Source organism: Anolis sagrei, chromosome 13 (genome assembly GCF_037176765.1).
Source record: "Anolis sagrei isolate rAnoSag1 chromosome 13, rAnoSag1.mat, whole genome shotgun sequence".
In the NCBI taxonomy this organism is placed as follows: domain Eukaryota; kingdom Metazoa; phylum Chordata; class Lepidosauria; order Squamata; family Dactyloidae; genus Anolis; species Anolis sagrei.
This window is the reverse complement of record NC_090033.1, coordinates 2,761,282-2,779,683: the sequence shown is the minus strand read 5'-3', so window position 1 is coordinate 2,779,683 and position 18,402 is coordinate 2,761,282. Positions and strand designations below refer to the sequence as shown.

The window sequence follows — 18,402 nt, the reverse complement described above, 5'->3', positions numbered from 1 at the left end:
CTCCGCTGTGTTTTTCAGTGTACTTATGAGTTATACAATATAATACTAATAACAATGCAATATAATTTTATATTTCAGATTACATGTAATTTTACTAATAATACTAGCCATCCCCTGCCACGTATTGCTGTGGCCCAGTCTGTGTATATCTCTTTTGTCCGTATATGTGTGTGTGTGTTTGTTTGTGTGTATGTGGTTTTGTGCATGCGTTGTAATGTAATTTTTATTTATTTATTTTGGCTTTTAAAGTCTCTTCTGCTGTGTTTTTCAGTGTTTTTATGAATGATGGTCACTTGTTGGCCTAAATTTGGTGTCAGTTTTTGAGTTATGTTAATCCCACAAAACGAACATTATATTTTTATTTATATAGATTACAGTATGGTGGTATAGTACAATATATTAATATATTATTATTATTTATTTATTTATTTATTATTTGCGCTTGTTAACCGCCACTCTCAGCCCGAGGGCGACTCGTGGCGGTGTACAGAACATAGAACATAGAAAGACAACAGTTTACAGTAGATTAAGACCATAACACAACAACTTACTAATACACAACTAATTAAACTAAAAATCCACTTCGTCTTGTTTGGGGTCATAGTCAATCTCATAGTCATAGTCCATTCCGGTGGTCAATTCCAAAAACATAGTACTTAGTTGAAGGCCTTTTCGAAGAGCCAGGTTTTCAGGCCCTTGCGGAAGGCCATGAGGGAAGGCACCTGTCTGATTTCAGCAGGGAGGGAGTTCCATAGCCGGGGGGCCACCACCGAGAAGGCCCGCTCTCTCGTCCCCGCCAGGCGTGCCTGTGAGGCAGGCGGGACCGAGAGAAGGGCCTCCCCAGATGATCTCAAGGTCCTCGTGGGCTCGTAGGCCGAGATGCGGTTTTCAAGGTATTTTGGGCCGGAACCGTTTAGGGCTTTGTAGGATAACACCAGCACCTTAAATTGGGCCCAGTAGCAGATCGGCAGCCAGTGGAGCTGGGACAACAAGGGCGTTGTGTGCTCCCTGCGTCCCGCTCCGGTTAACAACATGGCTGCCGCGCGCTGGACTAGCTGGAGCTTCCGGGCCGTCTTCAAGGGCAGCCCCACGTAGAGAGCGTTGCAGTAGTCGAGTCGGGATGTGACCAAAGCGTGTACCACCGTGGCCAAGTGCTGTGCTAATAATGTAATATATTGTATGTACATATATCTTCTAAGCTGCTCTGAGTCCCCTTCGGGGTGAGAAGGGCGAGATATAAATGTCATAAATAGATAGATAGATAGATAGATAGATAGATAGATAGATAGATAATGGACATCCAATAAGACGTATGTATGGATGAGAGTGTGCATCAATGAAAGGCAAAGTGCCTGGGAAGAACAGTCATAAGAAGGCTTGCAACACACAAGAGAAAAGCTGCTAGGGTGTGAATACAAAGCATTTAAAGGGTCATAAATAAAATAAATATACATGAGAAGTCAGCCATAGCAGAGCACCTGATGAACCAACCTGGACACAGCAGATTATTTGAGAACACAGAAATGCTGGACCACTCTCACAACCACCATGTCAGGCTACGTAGAGAAGCCACTGAAATCCACAAACATGTGGACAATGTCAACAGAAAGGAGGAAACCATGAAAAGGAACCAAACATGGCTACTAGTCTTAAAAAGCTCTAAAATTAGGACAGTAAATAAAGAACATTAAAAAAAAACAGGGGAGTTCCAGACAAGAATTAATCAGGGCCAACTAACACATCCCAACAAAAAAATCCCCTTAGGCAGCAACCAGGCAGGCTTTGAAGCTGCAAGGCCATTCAATACTAATCAAGGTGACCAATTGCAACATTCAAGCAAACAAGAGTTCTTTCTCCCACCCTGGACAGATATATAAACAGATATATAAACCTAACTTGCCAAGTTCTGGAGGCAATTTTTCTCCTGACGTTTTGCCTGCATCTATGGCAAGCATCCTCAGAGGTAGTGAGGTCTGTTGGAAGTAGGAAAAATGGGTTTATATATCTGTGGAATGACCAGGGTAATGTTTCAGCTGATCACCTTGATTTGCATTCAATGGCCTGGAAGTGCCTGGGGGAATCTCTTGTTGAGAGTGAATTGATGTGCCTGATTGTTTACTCTCTGTTGTTTTGCTGTTGTAATTTTTGAGTTTTTTTAATACTGGTAGCCAGATATACAAACCCATTTTTCCTACTTCCAACAGACCTCACTACCTCTGAGGATGCTTGCCGTAGATGCAGGCGAAACGTCAGGAGAAAAATTGCCTCCAGAACATGGCCATATAGCCCGGAAAAAGCTACAACAACCCAGTGATCCTGGCCATGAAAGCCTTCGACAATACATCTAACTTGCCAAGTTTCCAACAGACCTCACAACCTCGGAGGATGCCTGCCATCGATGTGGGCAAAATGTCAGGAGAGAATGCTTCTGGGACATAGCCATACAGCCCGGAAAACTCACTGCAACCCAGTGATTCTGGCCATGAAAGCTTTCGACAACACAATAATAATAAAAACAACAATAATAAATTCATTTGTTGTCAATGCTGTTGTTATTATTAGTAGTATTTTATGAATTTCATAGATAGCGTTGTACTGTTTCCCATTTAAGACCTATGTGGTTACAACTCCCATCATCCCCAGCCAACAACCCACAGACTGGGGGTTGTAATCTGCCGCATCTGGAGAGCAGCAGATTGGGAAGAAAGCTTTGTTTCCTCGAAATTATTTCTCTGCAAATGACGTGCTCCGTCTACTGAGATGCTGTTGCTTTTGAGTCACTCTGAGGCTGAATTTTCAAGAAACCAAAACAGAATCCGGAGCGGGGCTTCCTAAACTTTTCCACATGGGGGTCTCAGAAATGGTTACGTGACCCCTAAGGTATATAGGTCTACAAAATACGTAAGAAAGGCATACATTCACTGATAACAAATCAGCTAAACAGTCCGATTTTCCTTTCGATGGAAGCATTTTCTTCCTTGCTGGGTATATATAGGATCCTAGAGTTGGAAGAGACCCCCAAAGGCCATCCAGTCCAACCCCCTGCCATGCAAGAAGGCACAATCAAAACACTCCCAATCGACAACCTCTGCGGAAAAGCCCCCAGAGAAGGAGACTCCACCACAGGGAAGGAAGGAAGGAGAAAGAGGGAGAGGGAAGGAGGTAGGAAAGGGGGCGGAAGGAAGGGTGGAATCGAAGGAGAGAGGAAAGATAGATGGAAGGAAAGAAAGAAGGAAAAAGAGAGGGAAGGAGGAAGGAAGAGAAGGATGGAAGGAGGGAGGGAAGTGAGGGAGGGAGGAAAGGAAGTAGGGAGGAAAGACAAGAGGGAAAGAAGGAAGGAAGGAGAAAGAGAGAGGGAAGGAAGGAAGGGTGGAAGAGAAAGAGGGAGGAGAGAAGGAAAGATGGATGGAAGGAAAGAAAAAAGAAAGGAGAAAGAGAGAAGGAAGGAGGGAAGAAAGGACAAAGGGAGGAAGAGAAGGATGGAAGGGAATGGAAGGAGGGAGGAAGAGGGAAGGAAAGGCAAAAGGATGGAAGGGAGGGGAAGGGAGGAGAAAGAGAGAGGAAGAAGGAAGGAAGGAAGGAAAGAAGAAGAGAGAGAGGGAGAGAGGGAAAAAGGGAGGAAAGAAAGAGGGAAGGAAGGATGAAAGGATGGAAGGGGAGAAAGGAAGGAGAAAGAAAGGGAAGGAAGGAAGGGAGAAAGGGTGAAAGGGAAGGAAGGAGAAAGAGAGGGAAGGAGGGAGGGAGCAAAGAGGGAAGGAAGGACAAAAGAGAAAGGCAAGAGGGAGAAAGAGGCAGATAAGGAAGGAGGAAGGAAAAAGAGAAGGACGAAAGGAAAGGATGGTGAGAGAGAGGAGGGCCCAAGAAAGAAGCCCAGGGGGCTGCATTCGGCCTGCGGGCCACTGCTTGCCCATACTTGGACTAGGGAGTGATCATTCTCAAAACCTAGCTTGGTTTTCCTTTTCATGGAAGAGATCTCTAACCATAACAAGTAAACAAACTTACTAAGGAACCATCCAAAAAATAAAGACTATTTCCAAGTTGGGAGTTTCAGGGGAGTCCTTGCCTATTTGGGGAACAGTTTGGGAAGCAGTGGCTCTCCAGGAAAACCCCCAAAAAGACTGTTTCCAAATTGGCCCCAACTTGGGAGTTTCAGGGGATTCCTCGCCTATTTGGGGAACAGTTTGGGAAGCAGGAAAAGCCAGGAAAACCCCCCAAAAAGACTGTTTCCAAATTGGCCCTAAGTTGGAGTTCCAGGGGAGTCCTCGCCTATTTGGGGAACAGTTTGGGAAGCAGGAAAAGCCAGGAAAACTCACAGCAAGCCATAAAGACAGAAGAGGAAGTTGATTCCTCTGAGACAGACACATCAACAAAGATTGACACTCCCCAAAGTGCACCCCACCCCCCCAAGAATAAGCCAGACCTCTGACTGACTCCTTCACTCACCCAGGAGGAAGAGGAAGGGCTGCCCGGGCTGCAATCCCGGAAGTGTGTCCCGAGGCTCAGCCCCGGAGGCAATGCCGGTCCATGGGAGGAAGGGGAAGAGGAAGAGGAAGAGGGAAGGCTGGCGAACAAAAGGAGGCCCCGCTCGTCTCCTTCACTGCAGCGCCGGGAAGCCAGGCAGCACCGGCGGGGGAAGTCTGGGCGGCATCGCCCGGGCGGAGGGAGCCGCAGCCGCCTGGCTCGAGGGCTGCCCGCCCCTCCGCATGCCTCGCCCGGTGGGCGACCGAGCCAGGCAGAAAGAGCAAGAGGAGCAAGAGGAGGAGGAGCAAGCACGGCCTCCCCGAGACAACAAGCGCCGAGCAGAGGAAGGAAAGAAGGAAGGAAGGAAAGAAGGAAGGAGGAAAACCCGGCGCGGATTCCTCGCCAGCCGGACAAGGGGCACGCGCGCTCGCTCAATGGCTGCTCGCTCTCTCTTCTTCTTAAAGGGGCCGAGACCCGGCAGGGACCACCAGGCGGAAGCAGCAGCAGCTCCACACACAGAAAGGACGGGAGGGAGGGAGGAAGGGGAAAGGGGAAAAGGAGGCAGGGAAGGAGGAAGGCAGGACGAGCCAAAGGCTGCTCTCTCCTCCTCCTCTCTTTCCACCCCCTGACATGCAGGGAAGGCACCATCAAAGCACCCTTGACAGAGGGACATCCAGTCATTAATAATAATGATGATGATAATAATAATAATAATAATAATAATAGAGTTCAAAGAGACCACATGGGACATCTAGTCCAACCCCCTGCCATGCAGGAAAGGCACCATCAAAGCACCCTTGACAGAGGGACATCCAGTCATAATAATAATAATAATAATAATAATAATAACAATAACAATAGAGTTCAAAGAGACCACATGGGACATCTAGTCCAACCCCCTGCCATACAGGAAAGGCACCATCAAAGCACCCTTGACAGAGGGACATCCAGTCATTAATAATAATAATAATAATAATAATAGAGTTCAAAGAGACCACATCTAGTCCAACCAGGAAAAGCACCATCAAAGCACCCCCGACCGATGGACATCCAGTCATTAATAATAATAATAATAATAATAATAATAATAGTAATAATAATACAATTGAAAGAGACCACATAGGACATCTAGTACAACCCCCTGCCATGCAGGAAAGGCACCATCAAAGCACCCTTGACAGATGGACATCCAGTCATTAATAATAATAATAATAATAGAGGTCAAAGAAACCACATGGGACATCTAGTCCAACCCCCTGCCATGCAGGAAAGGCACCATCAAAGCACCCCCGACAGATGGACATCCAGTCATAATAATAATAATAATAATAATAATAATAATAATAATAGGGTTCAAAGAGACCACATGGGACATCTGGTCCAACCCCCTGCCATGCAAGAAAGGCACCATCAAAGCACCCCCAACAGATGGACATCCAGTCATCATCATCATTGAGTTGGAAGACACCACATAGGACATCTAGTCCAACCCCTTGCAATGCAGGAAAAGCACCGTCAAAGCACCCCCAACAGATGGACATCCAGTCATAATAATAATAATAATAGAGTTGAAAGAGACCACATAGGACATCTAGTCCAACCCCCTGCCATGCAGGAAAAGCACCATCAAAACACCCCCAACAGAGGGCCATCCAGTCATTATTATTATTATTATTATTAATAATAATAGAGGTCAAAGAAACCACATGGGACATCTAGTCCAACCCCCTGCCATGCAGGAAAGGCACAATCAAAACACCCCTGACAGATGGCCATCCAGTCATTAATAATAATAATAATAATGATAGAGTTCAAAGAGACCACATGGGACATCTAGTCCAACCCCCTGCCAGGCACGAAAGGCACCATCAAAGCACCCCTGACAGATGTCCATCCAGCCATAATAAGAATCATAGAGTTGGAAGAGACAACATGGACATCTAGTCCAACCCCCTGCCATGCAGGAAAAGCACCATCAAAGCACCCCTGGCAGATGGCCATCCAGCCATAAGTATAATAGAATTGTAGAGTTGGAAGAGACCACATGGGCCATCTAGTCCAACCCCCTGCCATGCAGGAAAAGCACCATCAAAGCACTCCTGGCAGATGGACACCCAGTCATAATAATAATAACAATAGAGTTCAAAGAGACAACATAGTCCAACCCCCTGTCATGCAGGAAAGGCACCATCAAAGCACCCCCAACAGATGGACATCCAGTCATCATCATCATCATCATCATCATCATCATCATCGAGTTGGAAGAGGCCACATGGGACATCTAATCCAACCCCCTGTCATGCAGGAAAAGCACCATCAAAGCACCCTTGACAGATGGACATCCAGTCATCATCATCATCATCATAGAGTTGGAAGAGACTACTTGGGACATCTAGTGCAACCCCCTGCCAAGCAGGAAAGGCACAATTAAAACACTCCTGGCAGATGGCCATCCTGTCATCATCATCATAATAATGATAATAGAGTTGGAAGAGACCACATGGGCCATCTAGTCCAACCTCCTGCCATGCAGGAAAAGCACCATCAAACAAGCTCTGACAGATGGACATCCAGCCATAATAAGAATCATAGAGTTGGAAGAGACAACATGGACATCTAGTCCAAACCCCTGCCATGCAGGAAAGGCACCATCAAAGCACCCCTAACAGATGGACATCCAGCCATAATAACAATCATAGAATCATAGAGTTGGAAGAGACCACATGGGCCATCTAGCCCAACCCCCTGCCATGCAGGAAAAGCACCATCAAAGAAATGGGGCCACAAAGTGGAATCCATGACATGCGAGTGCGGAGAAGAGCAAGCCACAGACCACCTACTGCAATGCAACCTGAGCCCTGCCACACGCACAATGGAGGACCTTCTTCTAGCAACCCCAGAGGCACTCCACCAGGGAGTTGTCGCTTCACCGTCCACTTGTGACACCAATGGAGTACTTCCTCATTCTTTGCACGCTGCTGGAGATTTTTATGGTGTCGTAAATTAGTTAAATTAGCCTCCCCGCATAAGCGGCACCTAAATTTCCTACTTGACAGACGTAACTGTATTTCGGGCTGCAAATGTCGACAGCAAGCTAGACAAATGGTTCGGAGCTTACTACGACCACGGCTGGCTTCGAACTCATCACCTTTTGAGTCAGTAGCGATTTAAATGCAGCTGAGCCACAACCCGGTCCACTCAACTAAAAAACCCCGAATTCTGCACGAGGCAGAAAGCAGGTTTTAAGTGGATTTTTTCCTTAGTGTGATGAAGTTCTTAGAACAGTGTTTCTCAACTAATTTCTCCTATCAGAGCTAGTTTGTGAGATACTGAACATGCACCGTTTACATAGAAAACCATGATAACCATATCTAGGAAACGAGAGATGATGCAGTCTATCCCAGTGTTTCTCAACCTAGGAGTCGAGACACCTATGGGGATCACAAGAGGAGGTTCAGAGAGGTGGCCAAAGACCATCAGAAAACACATACTTCTGATGGTCTTAGGAAACCCTTTGGCAGAGAAGGCTGAAGATCTCTCCACCTCTCTTTCTCTTCCTTTTTGGTGTTGGTGAACTACAACTCCCAGAATTCAAAAACTGCCCACCCTCAACCCCATCAGTATTCAAAGTTGGCCATATAGGTAGTGTGCCAAGTTTGGTGCAGATCCATTGTGGGATGGGGTTTGATTGTAGGCAAACTATAAATCCCAGCAAATACAACTCCCAAATGTCACGGTCTATTTTCCCCAAACTCCACCAGTCTTCATATTTGGGCATATTTATTTATTTGTATACCGCCTTACTCTTTTCTATTACTTGTTGCTTGTTTACAGGCAACAAGTAATATACATAATATGAAAATGCACATAAAAACATTAAATACAATATAAAATCACAACGGAAATAATAAGCAACAGCCAGGAGACAGGTGTTTTTAAAGTCTCTTCTTCAGTCCCCTTCCTCCTCTTAGCTGGCTTGGGAGGGGGAGAGTAGCAGCAGGATTTCCTCCTTCTTCTCCTGAGGTGGCAGGCAGATGTAGTAAGCAACAGCCAGGAGACAGGTGTTTTAAAAGTCTCTTCCTCAGTCCCCTTCCTCCTCTTAGCTGGCTTGGGAGGGGGAGAGTAGCAGCAGGATTTCCTCCTTCTCCTCCTGAGGTGGCAGGCAGATGTAGTAAGCAACTGTCAGGAGACAGGTGTTTTTAAAGATCTTCCTCAGTCCCCTTCCTCTTAGATGGCTTGGGGGGAGGAGAGAAGCAGCAGGATTTCCTCCTTCTCCTCCTGAGGTGGCAGGCAGAGGTAGTGAGCAACTGTCAGGAGACAGGTGTTTTTAAAGTCTCTTCCTCAGTCCCCTTCCTCCTCGTAGCTGGCTTGGGAGGGAGAAGAGAAGCAGCAGGATTTCTTCCTTCTCCTCCTGAGGTGGCAGGCGGATGTAGTAAGCAACTGTAAGGAGACAGTTGTTTTTAAAGTCTCTTCCTCAGTCCCCTTCCTCCTCGTAGCTGGCTTGGGAGGGAGAAGAGAAGCAGCAAGATTTCTTCCTTCTCCTCCTGAGGTGGCAGGCGGATGTAGTAAGCAACTGTCAGGAGACAGGTGTTTTTAAAGTCTCTTCCTCAGTCCCCTTCCTCCGCTTAGCTGGCTTGGGAGGGAGGAGAGAAGCAGCAGGATTTCTTCCTTCTCCTCCTGAGGTGGCAGGCGGATGTAGTAAGCAACTGTCAGGAGACAGGTGTTTTTAAAGTCTCTTCCTCAGTCCCCTTCCTCCTCGTAGCTGGCTTGGGAGGGAGAAGAGAAGCAGCAGGATTTCTTCCTTCTCCTCCTGAGGTGGCAGGCGGATGTAGTAAGCAACTGTAAGGAGACAGTTGTTTTTAAAGTCTCTTCCTCAGTCCCCTTCCTCCTCGTAGCTGGCTTGGGAGGGAGAAGAGAAGCAGCAAGATTTCTTCCTTCTCCTCCTGAGGTGGCAGGCGGATGTAGTAAGCAACTGTCAGGAGACAGGTGTTTTTAAAGTCTCTTCCTCAGTCCCCTTCCTCTGCTTAGCTGGCTTGGGAGGGAGGAGAGAAGCAGCAGGATTTCTTCCTTCTCCTCCCGAGGTGGCAGGCAGATGTAGTAAGCAACAGCCAGGAGACAGGTGTTTTTAAAGATCTTCCTCAGTCCCCTTCCTCTTAGATGGCTTGGGGGGAGGAGAGAAGCAGCAGGATTTCCTCCTTCTCCTCCTGAGGTGGCAGGCAGAGGTAGTAAGCAATTGTCAGGAGACAGGTGTTTTTAAAGTCTCTTCCTCAGTCCCCTTCCTCCTCGTAGCTGGCTTGGGAGGGAGAAGAGAAGCAGCAGGATTTCTTCCTTCTCCTCCTGAGGTGGCAGGCGGATGTAGTAAGCAACTGTCAGGAGACAGGTGTTTTTAAAGTCTCTTCCTCAGTCCCCTTCCTCCTCGTAGCTGGTATGAGTAACTGTATTAAGGGGTCACAGCATTAGGAAGCTTGAGAAACACTGGATTAGGTCCATTTTATGTTTTGTCAGAATCCAGCGTTCAGAGAGTGTGTTTGTACAAATACTTCAGACGGACTTACTGTAAGAAAAGGCATTTGGAAACATGTGTAGAATCCCGTCCTGAATGTGCTCTTTCATGCAAAGCTGTTTGTGCGGTGCAGGCTTGCGATGGTGATAGATGAGAGACTTTCCCCGTTCCCTGAATATGCTGAACATCAGGAAGGATCCTCCAGGATTTGCTGGGAAGCAAACACTCCATCAAGCGCCGGTGGCTGGAGCAATATGTCCTTTCCGCCGCCTGATGTGTGGCGGGTCACACTTGATTAAAAAATCGGAAGAGCGGCTAAATGTAATGTCAGCTTTGTAGTTTGATGCCGGAATTGATTTTATTTTCCCTTTTGGCCATGGCCGGCGCAGCTCCTCCGCTGAGCCTCTGGAGTCTTGGTTGTGAAGCCGACTTCCACTGAGCACATTCCCTTTGGATGGGCTCCTGTTGAGAAGCTAATGCGCGGCTGATGCTGCTCTTGCAAGGAAGCCAGGCGCCTTCAGAGAGTATTGATCCCAGGGTGGCAAGAGCGGGTTAGCCTTCATTGGGTGGGTTGGCACTTTACGCAGCGGCCATTAAGGCTCCAGTCGTGAGCGTTGCTGCATCGGGACAGAGCACATGTATGTGCATGTCGCTCTCTCTGTGTGTATATGAGAGCCTCCATGCTGTCATACCTTTCTGACCTTGTTGCCTGGCATGTGTTTCTGTTTACAGTCTTGGAATCTTGCAAAATGACAATTACTCTTTCTTAACAACACATATTAATCTATATATATAAACATGCTCATGTCGTAATGAGTGGCTTAAAAACAAAAGAACCAATGAACGAAATCACACCAAATTTGGCAACAAAATGTCTCACAACACAAGGAGTGACCATCACTCAAAAATTGTGATTTTTGTCATTTGGGAGTTGTAGTTGCTGGGATTTATAGTTCACCTACAATCAAAGAGCATTCTGAACTCCACCAATGATGGAATTGAACCAAACTTGGCACACAGAGCTCCCATGAACAACAGAAAACACTAGAAGGGTTTGGTGGGCAGTGTCCTTTGGTTTTGGAGTTGTAGTTCACCTACATCCAGAGATCACTGTGGACTCAAACAGTGATGGATCTGGACCAAACTTGGCATGAATACTCAATATGCCCAAATATAAACACAGATAGAGCTTGATATCTGGGAGTTGTAGTTACTGGGATTTATAGTTCATCTACAATCAAAGAGCATTCTGAACCCCACCAACGTAGGAATTTAACCAAACTTGGCGCACAGTTCTACCATGACCAACAGAAAATACTAGAAGGGTTTGCTGGGCAGTGTCCTTTGGTTTTGGAGTTGTAGTTCACCTACATCCAAAGATCACTGTGGACTCAAACAATTATGGATCTGGACCAAACTCTACATGAATACTCAATATGCCCAAATGTGAACACTGTTTGAGTTTGGGGAAAATAGAATCTTGACATTTGAGAACTGTAGTTGCTGGGATTTATAGTTCACCTACAATCACAGAGCATTCTGAACCCCACCAACGATAGAATTGGGCTAAACCTCCCACACAGAACCCCCCTGTGGGCCACAGCAACGTGTGGCAGGGGACGGCTAGTTAATAATAATAATAAACCTTTATTTATACCCCGCTACCATCTCCCGAAGGACTCGGTGCGGCTTACAAGAGGCCGAGCCCAAACACATCAGTAAAAACAACAACAACAACACAAACAATAAATAAAATCATAAACAAAGCAATAAACATTAACAATAACACCATGACGCATTAAAAACCTGTGGCAGGGCATATTTTGGAGGCTTTTCGGCTGGGTGGCCATCTATCGGGGTACTTTGATTGTATATTCCTGCACAGCGGTGGGTTGGACTGGATGGCCCTTGGGGTCCCTCCTTTCAACTCTACGATTCTATGAAATGTTAGCCCTGTTTCTGAGTAAATTTGACCTGCGAGCGCAATAGGTTGATCCAGGCATCCCTCCAGCTGTTTGGACCGTCAACTCCCAGAATTCCTGACAATTGAACAAGCTTGTTAGGACTTCTGCAAGTTGGAGGCCCAAACAGCTTGGAAGGCCACAGTTTGGGGCTGCCTGGGTTAAACCCTTGTGCTGGCAGGATTAAAGACCGACAGGTTGGAGATTCGAATCTGGGGAGAGCTCCCTATGTCAGCTGCAGCTCCCCATGCGGGGACATGAGAGAAGCCTCCCACAAGATCAGGGATCCTCAAACTTTTAAAATAGAGAGCCAGGTCACAGTCTCTCAAACTGTTGGAGGGCCAGATTATTATTATTTATTTTTTATTTTTAAATAATAAGTATTATTATTATTATTATTATTATTACTGTATCTGCAGCATGGCGCAGATGTTATTGTATCTGCAGCATGGGCCATATTATAATTTGAAGAAATTGAATGAATTCCTATGCACCCTGCACATATCTTATTTGTAGTGCAAAAAAAAAAAAACCACTTCAAAACAATACAATAATTGAATTATTATTTTTTTAGTCGTGTCAGGAGTGACTTGAGTAACTGCAAGTTGCTTCTGGTGTGAGAGAATTGGCCGTCTGCAAGGACGTTGCCCAGGGGACGCCCGGATGATTTTTGATGTTTTTTTCAACCTTGTGGGAGGCTTCTCTCATGTCCCCGTATGAGGAGCTGAAGCTGATAGAGGGAGCTCATCCGCCTCTCCCTGGATTCGAACCTGCGACCTGTCGGTCTTCAGTCCTGCCAGCACAGGGGTTTAACCCACTGCGCCACCGGGGGCTCCAATAATTGAAATGAAGAACAATTTTAACAAATATAAACTTATTAGTACCTTGGGAAGTCTGACTTGGCCACGGTAGTCCACGCTCTGGTTACATCCCGTTTAGACTACTGCAACGCTCTCTACGTGGGGTTGCCTTTGAAGACAGCTCGGAAGCTCCAACCAGTCCAACGCCCGGCAGCCATGATTTTAACAGGAGCGGAGCGCAGGGAGCATACAACCCCCCTGTTGCGCCAACTCCACTGGCTACCGATCTGCTACCGGGCTGAATTCAAAGTGCTGGCGTTGGCCTTTAAAGCCCTAAACGGTTCCGGCCCAAGCTACCTATCCGACCGCATCTCTGCCTATGAACCCACCAGGAGTTTGAGATCTTCCGGGGAGACCCTGCTCTCGATCCCGCCTGCTTCTCAAGCTCGGCTGGCGGGGACGAGAGAGAGGGCCTTCTCGGTGGTGGCTCCTCGGCTGTGGAACGCCCTTCCTACGGACATCAGGCTAGCACCATCTCTAATGGTATTCCGCAAAAAGGTGAAGACCTGGATGTTTGTGCAGGCGTTTGAGTAATTTAGTGCAATCTGGTAATGGAACATAGGAATGGAACAATGGACGACGAACCTGGACTACGCTTGGATGATGAGAAGATTGGGTACGGTTGTTTTTTGTAATAATTGTGCATTGTAATTGCTTATTGGTAATTTATGGATAATGTGTTAAGTCAATTGTTATATGTTGTATGGAACCACTGCTATTTCTACTGTTTTTACTGTTTGTGAACCACTGTGAGTCGCCTTCGGGCTTGAGATACAGCAAAGTAAATAAATAAGTAAATAAATAAATAATAATAAATTAGTATTTCAATGGGAAGTGTGGGCCTGCTTTTGGCGGATTAGATAAGATCGTTGTTGTTGTTGTGTGCTTTCAAGTAGTTTCAGACTTAAGTTGACCCTGAGTGAGGGCCAGGTAAATGACCTTGGAGGGCCGTATTCGGCCCCCGGGTCATAGTTTGAGGACCCCTGCACAAGATGGTAAAACATCCAAACACCTGGGTGTCCCCTGGGCAACGTCCTTGCAGACGGCCAATTTTCTCACACCAGAAGCAACTCGGAAAACAAACAAACAAACAAAACAAACCAGTCTAACCTTATCAGTTCTCGTTTTCGAAATGCAGGACACATGCCACCCGCCACTCTACATCTGCTCGCCCATAAAACAATCATGATAAGTATATCTACGGCCGATGCGGTCTGTCCAATGCAATTTTCTGAATCACTACTGCAGGAACGGGCCTGCAATACTGATACCAAAAATTCTTCTGTGTGTGGTTGGACTGTGTAACGTAACCCAAGGCACAGCGCCAGAGGCAATGCCGGTCCATGGGAGGGGAAGGATACAAAAGTTAAAATACAAGAAAGCCCACCAGGTTTGGACAGCGGAGGTTGGTGGAGTTGGATAAGGTGGGGGTCCCAGCATTAGGAAGGCTGAGAACCACTGAGCTAGACGATCATTTAATTCCTAAATCATGCCTCCACAATTCTCACAGATGAATATATACATAATGTGTGTGTGTGTGTGTGTGTATATATATATATATATATATATATATATATACTAGCTGTCCCCTGCCACGCGTTGCTGTGGCCCACTCTGGTAGTCATGGGGGTTCTGTGTGGAAGGTTTGGCCCAATTCTATCGTTGGTCGGGTTCAGAATGCTCTGTGATTGTAGGTGAACTACAAATCCCAGCAACTACAACTCCCAAATGTCAAGATTCTATTTCCCCCAAAGTCCATCTGTGTTTATATTTGGGCGTATTGAGTATTCGTGCCAAGTTTGGTCCAGATCCATCATTGTTTGAGTTCACAGTGCTCTCTGGATGAAGGTGAACTACAACTCCCAAACTGAAGGTCAATGCCCACCAAACCCTTCCAGTATTTTCTGTTGGTCATGGGAGTCCTATCTGCCAAGATTGGTTCAATTCCATCATTGGTGGAGTTCAAAATGCTCTTTGGTGAACTATAAATCCCATCAACTACAACTCCCAAATGACAAAGCTCAATTTTTTTGAGTGGAGAACATACATTGGGTTGTTAGGGGTATTGTGTCCAAATTTGGTGCCAATTGCCCCTGTGGTTTTTTGAGTTCTGTGAATACCACAAACGAACATTACATTTATATATATATATGAATATGAGAGAAAATTTCTGTCTAGAGAGCCCATCTCAGCAATCTCTGGAGGCCTTTTTGCTGCAGTACAGAGAGCTTTCTTTTCTAACAAGGGAATAATGTGGATTTTTGTGATTTGTTTACTAAAGTATTTCACCTGTTGTTTCCTTCTGCTTTTCAGTTGTGATTTTGAGCTTTATTGCCAAGTTTAGCGCGCCGCTTGGATTGTAAACCAGCTTGCGCGTTTCTTAAAATAGAAGAACATCATAAAAATACCTTCAAAAGAGGAAATGTAAATTAAAATATCCCTTCCTCTCCCGCAAGAGGAGTAGGGAACCATAAAAGGAGAAAGGTGCTAACAAATGACATTGCACACTGACTCTGATCTAGTATCCTACAAAGCGAGTAGCATTGGCTCAGAAAAAACTGGAACAAAAGCAGTGTCAACTGCTCAGATATTTAATTTATTATTATTGATTTTCCGCACTTATATCCCGCCCTTCTCAACCCCAAAGGGGACTCAGGCTGGCCTTACAAATACAACAATTAGATGCCGAATATACACATGTCATTGCTAAAGAAACAAAAGATTAAAATCAACTCCCAACAAAGGAAGCCCCCAGGCAGTAAGAAGCCAGGCCTTGAAACTGTTAGGCCATTCAATGCTAATCGGAGTGGCCAATTGCAACATTGACACTTGCCTCAAGCAGACAAGAGTTCTTTCTCCTAACAGTAAATAAAGAACTCCCCTGCTTTTTGAGTGTTGGAATTCCCGGTTGGAAGCGAGATTCAAGGTCTAGCTTTTTACTCCCTGGGGGAATCCTTTGTTGGGAGTTTATTAGATGTTGCTCTTTATTTACTGTTATGATTTTAGAGTTTTTGAAAAATCATAACAATAAATAAAGAACTCCCCTGTTTTTTGAGTGTTGGAATTATCTGTTGGAAGCTAGTTTCAAGGCCTAACTTGTTACTGCCTGGAGGAATCCTTTGTTGGGAGTTTATTAGCTGTTGTTCTTTATTCACTGTTATGAGTTTAAAGATTTTTAAAATCATAATAGTAAATAAAAAATTCCCCTGCATTTTGATTGCTGGAATTCTCTATTGGAAGCCAGTTTCAAGGTCTGGCTTCTTGCTGCCTGGGGGAATCCTTTGTTGGGAGTTTATTAGCTGTTGCTCTTTATTTACTGTTATGATTTTAGAGTTTTTAAAAAATCGTAACAATAAATAAAGAACTCCCCTGCTTTTTGAGTGTTGGAATTATCTGTTGGAAGCTAGTTTCAAGGCCTAACTTGTTACTGCCTGGAGGAATCCTTTGTTGGGAGTTTATTAGCTGTTGCTCTTTATTTACTGTTATGATTTTAGAGTTTTTAAAAAATCGTAACAATAAATAAAGAACTCCCCTGCTTTTTGAGTGTTGGAATTATCTGTTGGAAGCTAGTTTCAAGGCCTAACTTGTTACTACCTGGAGGAATCCTTTGTTGGGAGTTTATTAGCTGTTGTTTTTTATTTACTGTTATGATATTAGAGTTTTTTAAAACTCGAAAACAGGGGGATTCCAGGCAAGAAACCATCAGGGCCATCTAATCGCCTCCCAACAAAGGATTCCCCGAGGCGGTAACAAGTTAGACCTCAAAACAGCTAGGCCATTAAATGCCAATTGAAACATTCACACCTACCTCAAACTGGCAAGAGTTCTTTCTCTCACCCTACACATTCCACTGATATATAAACCTCATTATTCTAGTTTCCAGCAGACCTCACAACCTCTGAGGATGCCTGACACAGATGCAGGCGAAATGTCAGGAGAGAATGCTTCTGGAAGATGGCCATGCAGCTCAGAAAACTCAAAACAACCCATATATTCGCATCTCACAACCTCCGAGGACACCTGCCATAGATGTGGGTGAACTGTCAGAAGAAAATGCTTCTAGAACATGGCCATGCAACCTGGAAAACTCACAACAACCCATATATTCGCATCTCACAACCTCTGAGGATGCCTGCCATAGATGCAGGCGGAATGTCAGGAGAGAATGCTTCTAGAACATGGCCATGCAACCTGGAAAACTCACAACAACCCATATATTCGCATCTCACAACCTCTGAGGATGCCTGCCATAGATGCAGGCGGAATGTCAGGAGAGAATGCTTCTAGAACATGGCCATGCAACCTGGAAAACTCACAACAACCCATATATTCGCATCTCACAACCTCTGAGGATGCCTGCCATAGATGCAGGCAGAATGACAGGAGAGAATGCTTCTGGAACATGGCCACGCAGCTCAGAAAACTCACAACAACCCATATATTCGCATCTCACAACCTCCGAGGACACCTGCCATAGATGCAGGTGAAATGTCAGGAGAGAATGCTTCTGGAACATGGCGATGCAGCCCAGAAAACTCAAAACAACCCATATATTCGCATCTCACAATCTCCGAGGATGCCTGCCATAGATGTGAGTGAACTGTCAGGAGAAAATGCTTCTGGAACATGGCCATGCAGCCCAGAAAACTAACAACAACCCATACATTTGCATCTCACAACCTCTGAGAATGCCTGCCATAGATGCAGGTGGAATGTCAGGAGAGAATGCTTCTGGAACATGGCCACGCAGTTCAGAAAACTCACAACAACCCATAGAATCATAGAATCCTAGAATCAAAGAGTTGGAAGAGACCTCCTGGACCATCCAGTCCAACCCCTTTCTGCCAAGAAGCAGGAATGTTGCATTCAAATCACCCCTGACAGATGGCCATCCAGCCTCTGTTTAAAAGCTTCCAAAGGAGGAGCCTCCACCACACTACGGGGCAGAGAGTTCCACTGCTGAACGGCTCTCACAGTCAGGAAGTTCATATATTCGCATCTCTCAATCTCCGAGGATGCCTGCCATAGATGTGGGTGAAATGTCAGGAGAGAATGCTTCTGGAACATTTTCAACTGATTTGTACGTAAAACGAGTTTGAAATGCAACTAACTACAACAGACTGGGTCTGGCTTAGATAGGATCTATGTTCCTGAGAGCACTGCACAAAGCAGGAAAACATTTTATTGTCGAAGGCTTTCATGGCTGGAATCATTAGGTTCTTGTGGGTTTTTTCGGGCTATATGGCCATGTTCTGGAGGCATTTTCTCCTGACGTTTCGCCTGCATTTATGGCAAGCATCTTCAGAGGTAGTGAGGCCTGTTGGAAGTAGAAAAATGGGTTTATATATCTGTGGAATGACTGGGGTGGGGCAAAGAGCTCTTCTCTGCTGGAGCCAGGTGTGAATGCTTCAACTGACCACCTTCATTAGCATTTGAAGGCCTGCCTGAGCCTGGGGGAATCTTTTGTTGAGAGGTGTTAAGATGTGCCTGGTTGTTTCCTCACTGCTGTTTTGCTGTTGTGATTTTAGAGTTTTTTAATACTGTTAGCCAGATTTTGTTCATTTTCATGGTCTCTTCCTTTCTGTTGAAATTGTCCATATGCTTCTTGTGGATTTCA

The 18,402-nt window shown here is 45.5% G+C and overlaps 1 protein-coding gene across 13 annotated transcripts in view; it reads right to left on the bottom strand.

Moving 5' to 3' along the window:
* RERE (arginine-glutamic acid dipeptide repeats) overlaps positions 1-18,402 on the bottom strand; it is a 504,717-nt gene that overhangs the window by 387,638 nt on the left and 98,677 nt on the right. The window contains exon 1 of one of the 13 annotated variants that reach the window (XM_060758996.2): positions 4,444-4,897. The exons of the other annotated variants lie outside the window; for them this stretch is intronic. The gene's annotated coding sequence lies outside the window, so the exon portion shown is untranslated. Of the gene's footprint in view, positions 1-4,443; positions 4,898-18,402 lie in introns of those variants that run through there. 13 annotated transcript variants of the gene reach the window in all.